This window comes from Pristiophorus japonicus, chromosome 2, assembly GCF_044704955.1.
Source record: "Pristiophorus japonicus isolate sPriJap1 chromosome 2, sPriJap1.hap1, whole genome shotgun sequence".
Taxonomy (NCBI): Eukaryota; Metazoa; Chordata; class Chondrichthyes; family Pristiophoridae; genus Pristiophorus; species Pristiophorus japonicus.
The window spans coordinates 256,035,845-256,053,598 of NC_091978.1; positions in this window are offsets into that span (position 1 = coordinate 256,035,845).

Sequence of the window (17,754 nt, forward strand, 5' to 3'; positions counted from 1 at the left end):
AACCTAGCTAGAATTAGGTATTGGGAGGTGGGAGGTATAATTTTACTGCAACCCCCTTTGAATGTGTAGTGTATGGTACTTTATTAGAGTGATTATAAGTTTGACCTTGTACCTTTCCTTGTACTGCCCTTTATTAGAGTGATTGTAAGTTTGGCCTTGTATTTTCTTGTTAGAGTAATATGCCTGTATTACCTTGACTGTAATAAAACCAAAGTTTTTTTTGCATCAAACCAGTGTCCTTTGCACTTTTGTCACAACCCCAAATAAATCCAGAGTAGAGAACCCAAGGGAGTGGGAGCGATTCGAACCGCTCAAGTTGGTCAGAAGGGAACCTGACCCCCTCATAGAGACCACCCCCTTACAAAATGACGACCGTGGCAGGACTCAGGTACAAGGGGTGTGATGTGGAAAGGGCTGATTTGGGGCAAAGAACCAAAATGAAAGAGAGCATTTCCTCCTATGTGTATAAGAAAGTGAATGTAACTAAAGAATGGATGCTTAGTCTATTGCGCGCTGAGCGTCCAACTGACGCTGCAGCCCAGTGGACAGCAAGCACTGCAGTAGAGAAAGCAATTTGGTTGGTCTATGTACAGCAACAGGTCCAGCTGCTGGACAGAATGAATGAAACATTACAGGCAGAGTTATGGGAATGCGTAGAGAACTACCAGGAAAGGGTTATATCAGAAGAAAGATTCTCGGGAGAATTCCATAAGCTAAAACAGGAAAGGACCCAAATAATGGAAAGGTTTAAAAACAGACAGGACTATTTTCAATGTCAGGTTACTGAGGCCAAAAGTAATGAAAAGTCACTGAGCGAGGAAGGCACTCGCCTCACCCGACAAGTAAAAGAGCTCCAGGAAAGATTAAAAGATGTGCAAGCAGCGTATAAAGTAGCTAGCACTAATGGGTTTGAATCGGAAGACCACGGTCCCTGCCAGCAACAAATTAAGAATTTAAATCTTGCTCTGTCCAAGGCAAAAGGCATGGTATGCCTAATAAGCCCGGGCACGCCCCAGGTAAACCTGGAAGAGAAGGAGGAAATTACCTGGCCACTACCTGTGGCACCGGTGACTACACCGGTTCAGCAGCAGGAGGAGCAAATCAGTTGCGGGGCGGACAGGGATAGTGAACCACCACCACCTGTGGCACCGAGTTTCAGTTCGGCTTGGCAGCAGGGAGGAGAGGGAGGTGAGCCAGAACAGGGAGAGCCAGAACCAGGGTCAATGTGCCCGGTCCGGCAACAGAAGTTTGACCCGCCCACCCTTGCCGGAGGTCCAGGGCCCCTGGAAAGTCAGTTTGTGGTCCCCCACACTCCCCACCTGGGAAAGCTAACTCCAAAGGGAGACCCCTCGGTTCACTTTGTGGAGGCGGAACAGGCAGGGGATATCAATGGGTGCGATGATGCAGAAATGGCAAAGATGCTTCTCCTATCTCGAGACAGCAAACTGTATCAGTCCCTCTCTACTGAGAGCGAAAGAGGACAGAAAACACTTGCTGCCGTCCAAAGGGACATTTTAGAAGCTATGGGCTGCAATGATGGAAGTCCCTTCTTCAGAGTAGAGAAAACGGTGCAGCTCACAGGAGTAACCCCACAGGCTTTTGCAGACCGACTGTGGCTGGTGTACAAAAGCGCTTGTAGTGGGGACATAGATAGGGATCACTTAAACCTGGACGAATTAGCACACTGGCTCCGAAGTCTAGTAGCTAACAGTTTGCCTAGAATAAGAGCAAAGGCTGAGTGATCCCCAAGCCACAGAAGAGGGAGTGCTTAGGCAACTGACCCTAGCTTACAGAAACGGCAGAGGGACAGAAGAGCACCCATAAAAGGGAAGGGTTCACAAAATCCGACCTAACCAAGACAAGAGGGACTGGTGCCACGAGGGGGGCAACCCCTCTGATACAAAATGTACCTGCTTCGGGTGCAGAAAGAGTGGGCACTGGAGAAAGGATTGTAGAAATCCTTAGAAGAATAGCGCAGGAAAGAATTCTCCAGCCCCTACCCAGAAGACCGAGATAGATAAGCCAGTCGCTCCCCACTCATTTGATACCTTTTTACCTGCGCTCTGAGTCATGTTAGATGGTCCTGGAAAGGTAGCCACTGCCACCGGTACCGAGATCCCATCTGCCCCCTCCCAACCAAAACTATGACTAGGATAGACGCAGCCTGTCCACCTGTGTGCCTTCGAGTATGATGCGTGGGGGAGGCTGACCGTACAAATAGAAGTGGAAAAGGTGAAAGGGACTTACCTGCTGGACAATGGTGCCTCAAGCACCCTTGTCTATGCAGCTAACCCCGTTGCCTCTCCTGTGTCTAACGGGGTCCCCTACAGCTTGATGGGTTTCACAGGCACTGAACAGACTGGCTCATTCTCCGTTCTGCTCTCCATTCATTTAGGTACACTCCACACTAAGTGGACTTGTGTCCTGATGAAGTGGGAGCAGGAAGGGAGAGGGATCCTGGGGGCTGACTTCATCCTAGGCCATGGGATTGTAGTGGATTTAAGAAACCGCTGTCTTTGGGGGTCAGTCTGTACGGGACAGGAGATGGTTATCCCGGGAAAACAGGGAAAAGGGACGGTGTGCACCATGAAACCAAAGGAGGGTTGGAGGGTTACGACCTTGAATCACTGGTCAGTAACACCCCTGTAGAATATCAAGAGTATGTGAGGAAAAACCTTGCAGCTTTTGCCACTCACAAACACGACTGCGGGAGAATAAATGGGGTCGAGGTTAACATAGATGAGGACCCCATGACCCGACCACAGAAACAGTACAACTTCCCCAGGGAGGTGGAGGCAGACATGGAAACAGCCTTGGGTTCTCTGATTAAACAGGGAGTATTGAGACCAATAGCTACCCATGTGAACTCTCCATTGTGGCCAGTTAAGAAACCGGACAACTCCTGGAGAGCCACCATGGACTATCGAGTACTCAACCGTAACATCTCCATCTGTGCACCCACGTTGCTGCTGTCGCCGACCTCATTGGAAGTATCCCAGCCTCCGCGACCACCTTCACGGTGCTGGATATTTCCAATGGGTTCTGGTCCATACCTTTACGGAGGGAAGATCAGTACAAGTTTGCTTTTACCTTTAAAGGGTAGCAATATACTTGGAACTGTCTCCCTCAAGGCTTCCACAACAGCCTCAGTATTTTCCATCAGGCCAACTGTTTAAAGAACTTCAGCAGACCCCAGCAATTAGTACAGTATGTAGATGACCTGCTCCTGTTCACCGATGAGGGGGAGGGGCATGGCCCACTGCAGGCTGAACTGCTGGAGCTGCTGAAAGAAGAAGGATTTAAAATAAACCCCAAGAAGGTACAGATCGGTCGGAAGGAAGTAAAATTCCTGGGACTGGCTGTGCGCACTGGGGAAAGAACCATTGACAAAGCTAGAAGGGAAGCAGTGCAGAAGTTACCAGCCCCCAACACAGTAACAGGAGTAAGATCTTTTCTTGGGCTAACCAGGTACTGCAGAGATTTCATTGAGGATTATGCAGCCACAGCAGCCCCTCTGCTCCGACTCCTACACAAGGGAGTGGAGTGGGAATGGGACGAAGGTTGCGAGGCAGCATTTATCCAACTCAAGAAAGACCTGCAGACCGCGCCAGCTCTTGGGGCAATAGATGGGGGCAAAGAGTTTTTCCTGGAGGTAGCAGCCAGTGGGGACAGCCTGAGCGCAGTACTGCTCCAAGAGGGTCTATTAAGGAGGAGGAACTGAGGGAAATCTTTATTAGTCGGGAAATTGTGTTGGGGAAATTGATGGGATTGAAGGCCGATAAATCCCCAGGGCCTGATGGACTGCATCCCAGAGTACTTAAGGAGGTGGCCTTGGAAATAGCGGATGCATTGACAGTCATTTTCCAACATTCCATTGACTCTGGATCAGTTCCTATCGAGTGGAGGGTAGCCAATGTAACCCCACTTTTTAAAAAAGGAGGGAGAGAGAAAGCAGGGAATTATAGACCGGTCAGCCTGACCTCAGTAGTGGGTAAAATGATGGAATCAATTATTAAGGATGTCATAGCAGCACATTTGGAAAATGGTGACATGATAGGTCCAAGTCAGCATGGATTTGTAAAAGGGAGATCATGCTTGACAAATCTTCTGGAATTTTTTGAGGATGTTTCCAATAAAGTGGACAAAGGAGTACCAGTTGATGTGGTATATTTGGACTTTCAGAAGGCTTTCGACAAGGTCCCACACAGGAGATTGATGTGCAAAGTTAAAGCACATGGGATTGGGGGTAGTGTGCTGACGTGGATTGAGAACTGGTTGTCAGACAGGAAGCAAAGAGTAGGAGTAAATGGGTACTTTTCGGAATGGCAGGCAGTGACTAGTGGGGTACCGCAGGGTTCTGTGCTGGGGCCCCAGCTGTTTACATTGTACATTAATGATTTAGACGAGGGGATTAAATGCAGTATCTCCAAATTTGCGGATGACACTAAGTTGGGTGGCAGTGTGAGCTGCGAGGAGGATGCTATGAGGCTACAGAGTGACTTGGATAGATTAGGTGAGTGGGCAAATGCGTGGCAGATGAAGTATAATGTGGATAAATGTGAGGTTATCCACTTTGGTGGTAAAAACAGAGAGACAGACTATTATCTGAATGGTGACAGATTAGGAAAAGGGAAGGTGCAACGAGACCTGGGTGTCATGGTACATCAGTCATTGAAGTTTGTCATGCAGGTACAGCAGGCGGTTAAGAAAGCAAATGGCATGTTGGCCTTCATAGCGAGGGGATTTGAGTACAGGGGCAGGGAGGTGTTGCTACAGTTGTACAGGGCCTTGGTGAGGCCACACCTGGAGTATTGTGTACAGTTTTGGTCTCCTAACTTGAGGAAGGACATACTTGCTGTTGAGGGAGTGCAGCGAAGATTCACCAGACTGATTCCCGGGATGGTGGGACTGACCTATCAAGAAAGACTGAATCAACTGGGCTTGTATTCACTGGAGTTCAGAAGAGTGAGAGGGGACCTCATAGAAACGTTTAAAATTCTGACGGGTTTGGACAGGTTGGATGCAGGAAGAATGTTCCCAATGTTGGGGAAGTCCAGAACCAGGGGTCACAGTCTAAGGATAAGGGGTAAGCCATTTAGGACCGAGATAAGGAGAAACTTCTTCACCCAGAGAGTGGTGAACCTGTGGAATTCTCTACCACAGGAAGTAGTTGAGGCCAATTCACTAAATATATTCAAAAGGGAGTTAGATGAAGTCCTTACTACTCGGGGGATCAAGGGGTATGGCGTGAAAGCAGGAAGTGGGTGCTGAAGTTTCATGTTCAGCCATGAACTCGTTGAATGGCGGTGCAGGCTAGAAGGGCTGAATGGCCTGCTCCTGCACCTATTTTCTATGTTTCTATGTTTCTATAAGAGCGGCACGACCGGCTAAGACCAGCGGTCTACACCTCCAGGGTACTCACGGACGTGGAGAAGGGATACTCCAACTATGAGCGGCACCTCCTAGCCACTCACTGGGCTGTGAAAAGATCACTGATCTTCACAGGGGGGTCCCCTATCATACTCCTTACCCACCATACGCCCACCCAAATTATCCTGGATGAGAGAATTAAGGATGGGACAGTGAGCAGTGCCCGCATTGCTCACTGGACCCTGCTCCCCTCTCAAATGGACCTACGGATAAAGGGTCTCTGTGAGCCAAGACTCGCAGCCAACATGATTTATCCATGGACAGCCCACCGGTGTTCCATAGAAGGGGTATGGGAAATTAACATAGGCTTTCGGGCTGGGTTACACCCCACAGGCCGAGAGATCTATGTGGACGGTTCAAGCGCGGTATCTGCGGGTGAACGGCTCACAGGCTGCAGAGTTTATGACCCCGAGGCAGGCATTGCCCTGGCGATTAAACTCCCCAGTATTATGAGCGCCCAGCACGCTGAACTGTCTGCGGTGGTGTACGTAGTCACACACCCCGAAGAATTCCCTATCCCATACACGATTTGCTCGGACAGTATGTTTACATGCAATTCATGTACGGAGTACCGGGCTATCTGGTCCCGCCGCGGATACACATCTGCAGACGGGAGACCCCTGGCAATTAAGCCCCTACTGGAAAAGATCATGGAAGCTGTAGGGGAGGAAGGGACTATCTACATACATAAGGTGAAGCCACATTCCACCACAGAGCCCCATAGCGAGGGAAACCAGCAGGCTGACATGTTAGCCAAGCAGGGGGCCCATACAGGCAAGCTCTGGGATCGATCCAACCCAGGACCCATCTTAGGGGTCAGGGGCAGGATAGGGATGGCAGGGAAGTCAGGGATAGCTTTGCCCTCCGGACCTAAAAACGGTCCAGACCCAAGACCCCATCCTCAAAACAGTCCTGAACACCCTAGCTAAAGGGGAAAAGGTAGACGGCCCGTACGACACCGCAGCAATTGCTATTAAAGAAGGCATGCTGTTCAGGGGGGAGCAATGGGTAGTGCTGCACCAACACTGGAGAGAATTCCTCCAGCTGGCCCACGAGGGTCCAGGCGCAGGACACCCCGGACCTGAGACCACTTGGCAATGAGTGGAACAGGCAGGGTGGTGGCCACGACTCAGAGAAGACGTCCGTGAGTTCTATGCTAGCTGTCTGGTGTGCGCGGCCAACAACACCGACCGCCAGAAAAGAAAGGTGTCTATGGGACATATCAGGAGGGTAGAGGGACCCTGGCAGTCGATCCAAATCAACTACATCGGGCCCCTACCCACTGCCCAGGGAGGTTACAAGTACTGCCGAGTATTGGTAGATGTATTCAGCAAATGGGTGGAAGCCTTCCCATGCCGAACAGCCACTGCCCTGGGAACAGCCAGGATCCTGGTCAGAGAAGTGTTCTCTCGATGGGGACTACCACAATACGTGGAGTCCGACCAAGGGAGTCACTTCACCGGGCAGGTGATGCAGGAGACCCTTAAGGTACTCGGCATCAAAGGGAAATGGCATGTCGCCCACAACCCGCAGTCATCTGGGCCTGTGGAGCGTTTAAACCGCACTATTAAAGAAAGGCTGCGCAAAGAGACAGGGGACTCAGCCAAAGAGTGGGTAGAGGTCCTACCACTAGTCCTCATGGGGATCCGGGCCAGCCAGTCAAAGAGCACGGGATACTCCTCATACAAGCTCATGACCGGCACAGCCAAGCGAATCCCCACCAATGTGTTAGCCCCGGTACTCACGGAAGGTCAGCTTAGGGAAGCGAACCAGGACAGCTTTGTCAGGAATCTGTTTGAACACCTTAAACAGATTCACTGGCAGGCTGCTAACAACATGGGAAAACAGCATCGGAGCAACCGACTGCTGCTAGAACCCCGCAAACACCATGAGTGGGAGATAGGGGACCAGGTTATGGTGAGGAACTACACTTGAGTAGGGGTCTTTGAAGCACTGTACATAGGACCGTACCACATTGTCGACAAGGCAAGCCCCATAGTCTATGCCATAAAATTATCCCACCGAACAAAGTGGTTCCACATAAATCAGTGCAAACTTTTCAACCCAGGGGCAGCAGCTAAACGCAACGGACCGCCAAAACCTGTAAAGCATATTAAAGACAGGGATCCCCAGCCAACAGCCCCCGACTGTGGAAATCCCACAGGGGACGTGGCAGACCCACAGACTGCACCTAGAGGGGCGGTGGACTGAGTTACTGGAGGAGCTGCCCCCCAATCATTTGGGACTTGGACGCACCCCCAGCAGCCGGAGCCTTAAGAAGGACTCCCCGCACACCACGGCCAAAGACACCGTGGTCACCAGCGCCCCAATTTAAATGGTTCAGCCCCGGGAGAGGGACCAGCTGCAAAAGGGCACTTAAGGTCAGAGACCAGCCCGCGAGCAGGGACACCCAGCCAGTAGCCTCGGGAAACAAGGGACCCCCAGAAGGGATAGCGGTGGAACAGCCACCAAGTGAGAGTCCCCAGCCCATAGCCCTCGACCAGGCAGAACCCCCAGGGGAAGAAAGGAACCAGGCAGCCACCCACAAAGAAGTGGTGTGCTGCAGCACCGGAGGGGATGTTCCCCCAATAGTGTGGGACTCAAACACACGTCCGGTCAGGGTACTTAGGGTTAGGCGGTGCAGACCGACCTATCACCTACCTCGCTGATCACCGAGCGGGAGAAGAAAAAAGAGAGAAGGCAAGAATTAACCTGGCCATCCAGAGACGGATGGCAGATGTACATATATAGTACAATATGACTTTAAGTAAGTTTAGTAGTAATTTAGAGTAGTGTAAGATCTATCTGTGTAATGAAGCATAGGCCGGATAATCCCCGGGAGTAAGAAGAATCTACTGGTATGGCTATTAAGGAAGCACCGGGAAGATAACAAGCAGAACTATTGTGAGATAAAAGTAAAAGCAGAAATCAGTCCACAAGGAACTGAATAAGACAGCCAGTCAATCAGAAATTATGTCTGAAAGGAAGAGAGCCCAAATTGGAACTCGGTCACCTTTGTCAAACCAGAGAACTTTCTCAGGGCTAGACAATCTGTTTTATGTGCCCTTACAGGAAGGAGAGCAGTATAAGAAGGATCCTGTTCCTGCTCACCCTGATAGGAATGAGCAGCAGCGACCGAGGAGATGTGGAAGAATCTCTCATTTACGGGTGTTCAGGAGGACGAGCACCAATCGTAACCGCCGGGGGTGGTACCTGAGACGTGGAAGAACTTGCCGTTTACGCACACGAGGGAAGATGGCCAGGGTGGCTGGGATCTAATTCTACCCGCTACTCCAGCCAGGAAGGTTTTACCTACGGGACGGCCTCACTTCCATGCCCCCGGATGCGGATCATCACTGCCCGAGTCCGTGTTACAGAGGGAAAACGTGTGTGTTTGACTTGCAAAGGGAACATTCCCCTGGGAAGATGTTGGTGGCTCAGAAAACTCAGCAAGGACGCATGGAACCAGGAATCGGACTGGGAAAGAATCGGTAATGATACGTACCACACCATCACGGGGACACGGGGAGGAGTAAAAGTGTGTTGGGACAAATGGTGGGAATCCGAACAAGGAATTTATGTTTGCATGTGGGGATCAGAGAGTATTTGTCCTGCAGGCATATCGATCGTCTTCGCCAGGCAATAGCAAGATGAAGAGGAAGGGATGGGGTGGGATTCTAGCATACACGGATGCGCAGTCCCACACTTCCCACTCCCAATTAACGCCACCGAACTAAGAGCACACATTAAGAAATCCCTGTCCACAACCCTGCCAATACGCACAGTAATAGAAAGGTGTCCTACCAGCTCCAAGGGACCTGGAAATAGATTAGTGTTGGTACCGACTGAAAAGGTGTTATATCAGGGGGTACATTATGCAGTAGCCTCAATCATATTAAACCTTACCGAGGTACACCTACCTGCATGGTGTCCGAAGAAACAGAGCTGCTATACCAGGCCCTACTTAAAGACATGGTCAAGAAATTTTATGAGTTAGACTTTGGAAATGTAGACAAAGCAGACCCATACACCCTAAACGCTAATGACACCATGGGCTTGGGAAGACCTAGAAGGGGAATCATAAACGGCGTTTTCACTACCTACAATACAGCATCCTCTGTAATAAATAGCCTAGATGACAAAGAACTGCAAACACAGATAAACAGTTTAAAGACCCAATTGAGAAAAATCCTGAAACAGGAGAACACTGTAGTAGGATTAGAACTACATGAAGATCAGGCAATGACGGTCCATTTAAAAGAAATAGTGGCTGAGCTGGAAAAACATGCACAGACAGTGAATGCACTCATACGGGAGGATAGAAACGCTTCTGACCAGACTGCACAGAACGAGGTGTGCGTACTATATGGGGCATGGTTGTTGGGCGAGGGCTGCAACATCCTGGAGGATTTAAAACAAGGTGTAGTCCCCTCTTGGATCAGGAACAAGCACCTCGCAGCCCTCCACCCGTACAGCAATTCACTAAGCCCGTGCCAGCTCCGCCTAGCCTCTGAAGCCTACCCTGTCCCAGTAGACTGTGGGAAATCTAACCACACCATTATGGGAATAGTATTAAGGATGCCGGTCATGGGTGGGACAGCCCGACCCGCACCCATATACCGGGTGGAGAACATTGGAGTTATTCAGGGAGGTGCACACATTCATTTCGCAGCGGTCCCACCCTATGTCATAAAGTGGGAACACGATGCAACGGGTACTGACCTCTCTGGGTGCCGGAGCCGGAGTGCACACGTAATACTGTGCCTCCAGTATTTGAGTGCCCATTCAAAGTCACAGTGTGGGTTTAAAGCTACTGGTGCACAGCCTATTAACTGCACCATGGAGGAAATGGTATAGGACCATGTCCCTCCACGGGTAGCATACATAGGGGGTGGGACATATTGTGCCACCACCAGTGCGGCCCACTACCAACATGGACACTTCTGGTGTCCGGTAAGTGACAGTAGTTTTTGCTTCGAACCTGAGGCATCAGTTCAAGTGGCCCAGGAACGGATTGTCCCCATTCCTAAACCCTCCACTGTCCACCTCATTGTGAAAGGAAACATTACAAACCTGCAGGATTATGTTGTACATTTTGGCTATGCAATTGCCCCTCTACCCGAACATCTTACTGCTCTGCTAAAAGCTGCATTATCTCACAAAAACACTTCTACATTCTAGAACAGAAAACAATTGAAATAGGGAAAAATATTCTCAAGATCACAATTCCACCTTGGTGGGATCTTTTCAGAAGTATAGAAGTCCCAGTCTGGGTCCGAATCACTTCCCATACTTTAGTTATTTGACAACTCGCGATTATACTTTAGTTATGGTGTCTCATTTGCCAATTGAAATGCAGAGGCCGTCAGGTCAGGCACCAAAGGGTGCTATACGCTCCTTGGCCGAATTTGGGAATCACGCAGGGAGGAATGACATCATACTGCCATGTTTAATTTGTGTTTGATTTTACCTGCTGTAAACCGCAAAAATCTCAAGTATTGTGAGAATATTACTTAAAGATGTGACTATGTACTTTTATTTTGCTGAACTTAAATATGTGTTTGACTGTGAACCTTTAATGTTACTTGAGAATGTGTTTTGACTATGTGCTTTGTTTTACTTTACTTAAAGTTGTGTTTGACTGTAACTCGTTATTTTACTGTGAAAATTGAGTAAAAGAGGGACATCATACCCCCTCTATACTGCAACCGAATTGCAACGACTGTATTAGCCTGTAAATTGCATTTGCATTTCAACGGGGGATGCAGGGCAATGTTTAGCTCGTATAAATGCAGGGAAGGTTGACGCTCGGGAGCAGGAATTTTGCTTACCTTGATTGACACTCAAGAGTGTGGAGTGTCAACAGGGGGAATGAAGCAGGTGCAAAATTCACAAGAAACCCCCCTGTGTTTGGGCTCATTCAAAAGGAAATTTAATTTGGGACTATTGACCGAAAAGTTTGGAACTCTAAAGTGCTTATGGAAGAAACTACGAACTTTAATAGAATTTTGGATTTTAAAAGAAAAACTCAAGGTTGTGGGCAGACCTACAGAACTAACAGGAGGCAGACTGATTAAGTGAAGCTACCTGGGTGTGAGGACTAAGTTAACCTGTCTGGAAGAATGAGTATTCGAAAATCCTTCCCCCACAAGAGTCATTAACATCACAAAATCACCCAGAGGTAGCTACCCATCAACATGGGTTTGGACAACCATTTCAGCATATACATCACAAAGAGGCCCAATCCAGCCTGTATACGAAAGACTAAGCACAAAAGGACATTGCAATTACCAAACTAATATTTCCATCAGGAAACAATTTTCAAACATCAACTCATGCAAAACATATCAACTTTTAACAAGCCCACCAAAATATTACAAAGAAGAACCAAGCCCGCCAAAATTATACAAAGGATTTTGAACAGATTTGGCGGCAAGATTCGAACACTGAAATCGTATAACTGGCCTCTGTTTTGAACAGAGGTTAGGTGGTTGCTAGGTAGCTACAAGGCTGCTACTACCTCAGATGCCATACTACACCAGGTGCTATACTGCGAGTATGTCATCAAGACAAGGAGAGAAACCAACGCGACAGTTGTAAACTAACTTCTCCAGCCTCAAAGTCCTGAAGTCCTGAAGGAAGGAAGAACATCACCATCGCAGCAGCGACCGACCACAGTCAACGTGGTAGCAAGGGAAAAAACAACCGCAATCTCCCGTTAACTATCAAAAGGATTGGTAAGCATAATCCCTGCCTGCCCTGGAGTCTAACCTAGCTAGAATTAGGTATTGGGAGGTGGGAGGTATAATTTTACTGCAACCCCCTTTGAATGTGTAATGTATGATACTTTATTAGAGTGATTATAAGTTTGACCTTGTACCTTTCCTTGTACTGCCCTTTATTAGAGTGATTGTAAGTTTGACCTTGTATTTTTTTACTAGAGTAATAAATCTGTATTACCTTGACAGTAATAAAACCAACGTTTCTTTTGTATCAAACCAGTGTCCTTTGCACTTTTGTCACACCCCCCAAATAAATCCAGAGTAGAGAACCCAAGGGATTTGGAGCGATTCGAACTGCTCAAGTTGGTCAGAAGAGAACCTGACTCCCTCATAGAGACCAGCCGCTTACAGATGCTAGGTGTAGAGGGTAAATGGCACGTCGCCCACAACCCGCAGTCATCGGGGATTGTGGAGCGAATTAATAGGACCATCAAGGAAAGGTTACAAAAGGAAACAGGAGACTCGCCTAGAAAATGGGTGGCGGTCTTGCCGTTAGTTCTGATGGTGGTCCGAGCCAGCCGTCTAGAACCACAGGGTATTTCCCGCATGAGCTCGTGACTGGCAGGGTCATGTGAACGCCCAGCCATGTACTGGCACCAATTCTCACGGAAGTTCCGTTGAGAGAGGTGAATCGGGAAAGGCATGTTAAGAATCTCAAACAGATCCATTGGCAGGCTGCCAGTAACATGGGGAAGCAACACCGTAGGAATCGTTTACTGCTTGAGCCTCAGCGACACCACGAGTGGAAGGTCGAAGATCAAGTAATGGTCAGAAACTTCGCCAGAGTAGGGACTTTTGAACCGTTATACATGGGACCATACAGTATCGTGGATAAGGCAAGTCCAATGGTATATGCAGTCAAAATGCCCCGACGCACTAAGTCGTTCCATATCAATCAGTGCAAGCTTTCCAACCCTGGGGAAAAAGCTGACAAGAGAAAGAAACAACAGGGAGTGGTGAGCTGCGCGATGGGTGTGGGTCTCCAGCCCATAATCTGGGACTGTGAGGAGCCCACAGAGGGACTAGCTGTTCCGCCTGTGGGGGCAGGAGTGAGAAAGAGTGCCAGGATCCCACGGCCCAGGGCGCTGTGGACACCTCCTTACACACCGGTGAACGAAGGAAGCCGGGGTCATAGGAGGCCCAGGGTTGAGGAGACCTAGCGTGGCCACCCGGAAACGGGTGGCGCTGTACATAACTTCTTTCTCTCCTATCTGTTGCCTTAGCTTGTCTGTATATTCTGGTTACCAAAGGTAATCGTGTGTAGCTGCGTCTGGAAAGGTGAGGCATCACCCCAAGGACAACATTGTCTTGTGTGTGTTGTCAGGGAACGCCTAAGAACAAGATGAAGTCAGTCATAGTAATCCTGATCGTCATGATTGAAGCCAGCACGAGTCGCAGGGGTGACACCGAGGAATCGGTTGTTTTCGGCTGTACCGGTGGAGACGGACTGAACGTGACTACTGGATGTGGCTCGAAGGATGGGGCGAGCGTTTATCTCCTCAAGGGGAGATGGTCGGGATGGCTGGGGTCGAATTGCACTCGGTATTCCAGCCATGACAAGTTCACCTATGGTGAAGCGTCCATCCCATGCCCGAGAATAGGGGTTACCACCTCCTGGGTTAGGGTAACAGAGGGTAAACGGGTGTGCCTTAGCTGTAGGGGACACATTTCACTGGGAAGGTGGTGGTGGCTTAGGAAACTGAGCACGGATACAGGGACCAGATATCTGACTGGGAAAGTCTAGGTAACGACACATACCAGATGATCACGGGTTCTCAGGGAGGAGTGAATGTGTGTCGGGATAAGTGGTGGAAATCCGAGGAAGGGATTTAGATGTGTATGTGTGGGTCGGAAAAGATCTGCCCAGCTGGTGTGTCCATCGTGTTTAGCAGGCAGTGGCAGGATGCCTGGGGTGGGAGTAGTTGGGATCGGAGTGTGGACTCCTGTGTGATCCCAAATTCCCCGAACACCATCAACGCCACAGAGCTCATCTCATACAGCAGGAAGCCCCCGCCCAGAGCCCCGACAGTACAGACGACTATAGATAGGTGTCCCACCACCACCAGGGGTCCAGGAAATGGGTTGGTATTAATCCCAACTGACAAAGTTTTGTTTCAGAATGTGCACTACTCCGTGGCATCCGTGATCCTGAATCTGACTGAAGTCCACCTGCCTGTGTGGTGCACGAAGAAGACGGAGAAGCTTAGCTTTATGAAGCTCTGTTAAAAGTGATATTTCAGGAGTTTTATGAATTGGACTATAGAAATGTAGATAAAGAACAGCTTTATGATCTGAATGTTAGGAATAATATGGGGTCTGGGAGGCAGAGAAGAGGGACCTGGAACGATGTAGCCATGGCGTTCAGTACAGGAACGGGTATTGTTAATAGTATGGATGATGTACAACTCCAGACACAGATCACTGGGTTAAAGAACCAACTGCGTAAGATTCTAGGGGAAGAGAATACAGTGGTGGGTTCAGAGCTTCATGAGGACCAGGCAATGACCGTTCATTTAAAGGAGGTCATTGCGGAGCTGGAGAGGCACGCTAAAACTGTTAATGATTTGAAACGGGAGGACAGGAACGCCTCGGAGCAGGCTGCACGGAATGAGGTGTGCGTGCTGAGGGCCGCAGCAACCTGGAGGACCTGAGGCAAGGTCGCGTCCCTTCATGGTTTAGCAACAAGCATCTCGCTGCGCTGCACCCATATAGCAATTCGTTGAGCCTGTGCCAGCTTTGTTTAGCCTCTGAAGCCTATCCTGTCCCTGTAGATTGTGGGTGGTCCAACCATACAGTGATGGGAATTGTAGTAAGGATGCCGGTAATGGGCGGGTCATCCAGGCCAGCACCAATATACAGGGTTGAGAATATCGGGGTCATTCGTGCAGGAGTGCATGTTCGTTTTAAAGCGGTCCCGCCATATGTCATAAAGTGGGAGCATGCTATTGTCATGCATATAACCACAATGTAACACCACTGTATTACTGTATGCACTCAACCTAGATGCACACCTTGACCACAAGGGGTGAACTTGTGGGAGACACTCCTTACCTGATCACACAGGTATAAAAAGGGAGGTCCCAGGCAGGGTCATTATCTTTGGAGTCCTGTGACTAAAGAGTTAAGGTCACAGAGTGACCTTGTCCCCAGAATGTGCCTCGTGCGGTTTCATACTGTAGAGTAAGGACCTTACAGCTCTGATGGGCACTGACCTCTCCGGATGCCAGAGCCGGGGTGCACATGTAATACTGTGCCCCCAGCACTTGAATACCTTTGCTCAATCAGAATGTGGGTTTGCTTCGGCAGGCACGGAACCTATCAATTGCACCATGGAAGTGATGGCACCAGATCACATATGTCCACAGGTAGCATACGTGGGGAGTGGGACATACTGTGTCATCACGTATGCTCCGCTACTCGTACAGCCAGGACATGTGGTGTCTGGTGAGCGACAGCACTTTTTGTTTCAAAACCAAGGCTGAGGTTGAAGTGGCACAAGAGCGAATTACTCCCATCCCCGACCCCTCGACCATTCACCCCACTGTGAACAACACCTTCACGCATCTCCAGGATTACGTGGAGCAGTTCGGGTACCCGATCCCTTTTCTGCCGGAACACCTCACTGAGTTAATAAAGGCCGTCGAGCTCTCCCAGAAACATTTTTACACTTTAGAGCAAAAGACAGTGGAAGTGGGGGAAGAGATCAAGGGGATTGTCTCACCACTGTGGTGGGACATCGGTCTGAGTGTCGAGATTCCCCCCCTGGATCCGTGTCTGTTCCCATGCATTAGTCATCATACAATTGTTGCTTGTAAGCTATTTGTTGTACACCAGCTGCAGGCGACCGAGCCAAATGCTCCGAACGCAGTGGCAAGGGATGTTAGATCGACTCAGAGAGGTGTAATTGTTGATGATGGTCTCTCCCTGCCAAAACTTGTAATGTACCAAAGTTCTGTAAGCAAGTGTATTATATTCTGGTTATAGTTTCACCCTCTGTATTGCGCGATGTGCGCTGTTGTAGTTTTTGTAATGTGTTACCACCTGTCAATGCTGTACTATGTGATGTGCACGGTGATTATTTTTTTTTTGGTAACGTCTTGTGGATCTTATGTATGAAGAAGCCATTTTCTTATGTTTTGACTCTGTAGAAGGGAACTGTGACCCGCTATAAGAGGTATAGTTCTGGGGTTTTAAAACTTAAAATCAGGGAAACTTGTTGGAGACTTTAGCCTTTGCTCTCTCATCGATTGATGTTTTATGGAAAGAAATAGCATCAACTGGGGGACTGAAGATAGGGAATGGAAGACCAGCAGGAAGAGTAGTGCAAGGAAGGTAGTGCAGGGGTCCCCTGCGGTCATCCCCCTGCAAAACAGATACACCGTTTTGAGTACTGTTGAGGGGAATGACTCATCAGAGGAGGGCAGCAGCAGCCAAGTTCATGGCACCGTGGCTGGCTCTGCTGCACAGGAGGGCAAGAAAAAGAGTGGGACAGCAATAGTGATAGGGGATTCAATGGTGAGGGGAATAGATAGGCGTTTCTGCGGCCGCGACCGAGACTCCAGGATGGCATGTTGCCTCCCTGGTGCAAGGGTCAAGGATGTCTCGGAGCGGGTGCAGGACATTCTGAAATGGGAGGGAGAACAGCCAGTTGTCGTGGTGCACATTGGTACCAACGACATAGGTAAAAAAAGGGATGAGGTCCTACGAAACGAATTTAAGGAGCTAGGAGCTAAATTAAAAAGTAGGACCTCAAAAGTAGTAATCTCGGGATTGCTACCAGTGCCACGTGATAGTCAGAGTAGGAATTGCAGGATAGCGCAGATGAATACGTGGCTTGAGCAGTGCTGCAGCAGGGAGGGATTCAAATTCCTGGGGCATTGGGACCGGTTCTGGGGGAGGTGGGACCAGTACAAACTGGACGGTCTGCACCTGGGCAGGGCCGGAACCAATGTCCTAGGGGGAGTGTTTGCTAGTGCTGTTGGGGAGGATTTAAACTAATATGGCAGGGGGATGGGAACCAATGCAGGGAGACAGAGGGAAACAAAAAGGAGGCAAAAGCAAAAGACAGAAAGGAGATGAGGAAAAGTGGAGGGCAGAGAAACCCAAGGCAAAGAACACAAAGGGCCACTGTACAGCAAAATTCTAAAAGGACAAAGGGTGTTAAAAAAACAAGCCTGAAGGCTTTGTGTCTTAATGCAAGGAGTATCCGCAATATGGTGGATGAATTAATTGTGCAAATAGATGTTAACAAATATGATGTGATTGGGATTACGGAGACGTGGCTGGGAACTCAACATTCAGGGGTATTCAACATTCAGGAAGGATAGAATAAAAGGAAAAGGAGGTGGGGTAGCATTGCTGGTTAAAGAGGAGATTAATGCAATAGTTAGGAAAGACATTAGCTTGGATGATGTGGAATCTATATGGGTAGAGCTGCAGAACACCAAAGGGCAAAAAACGTTAGTGGGAGTTGTGTACAGACCTCCAAACAGTAATAGGGATGTTGGGGAGGGCATCAAACAGGAAATTAGGGGTGCATGCA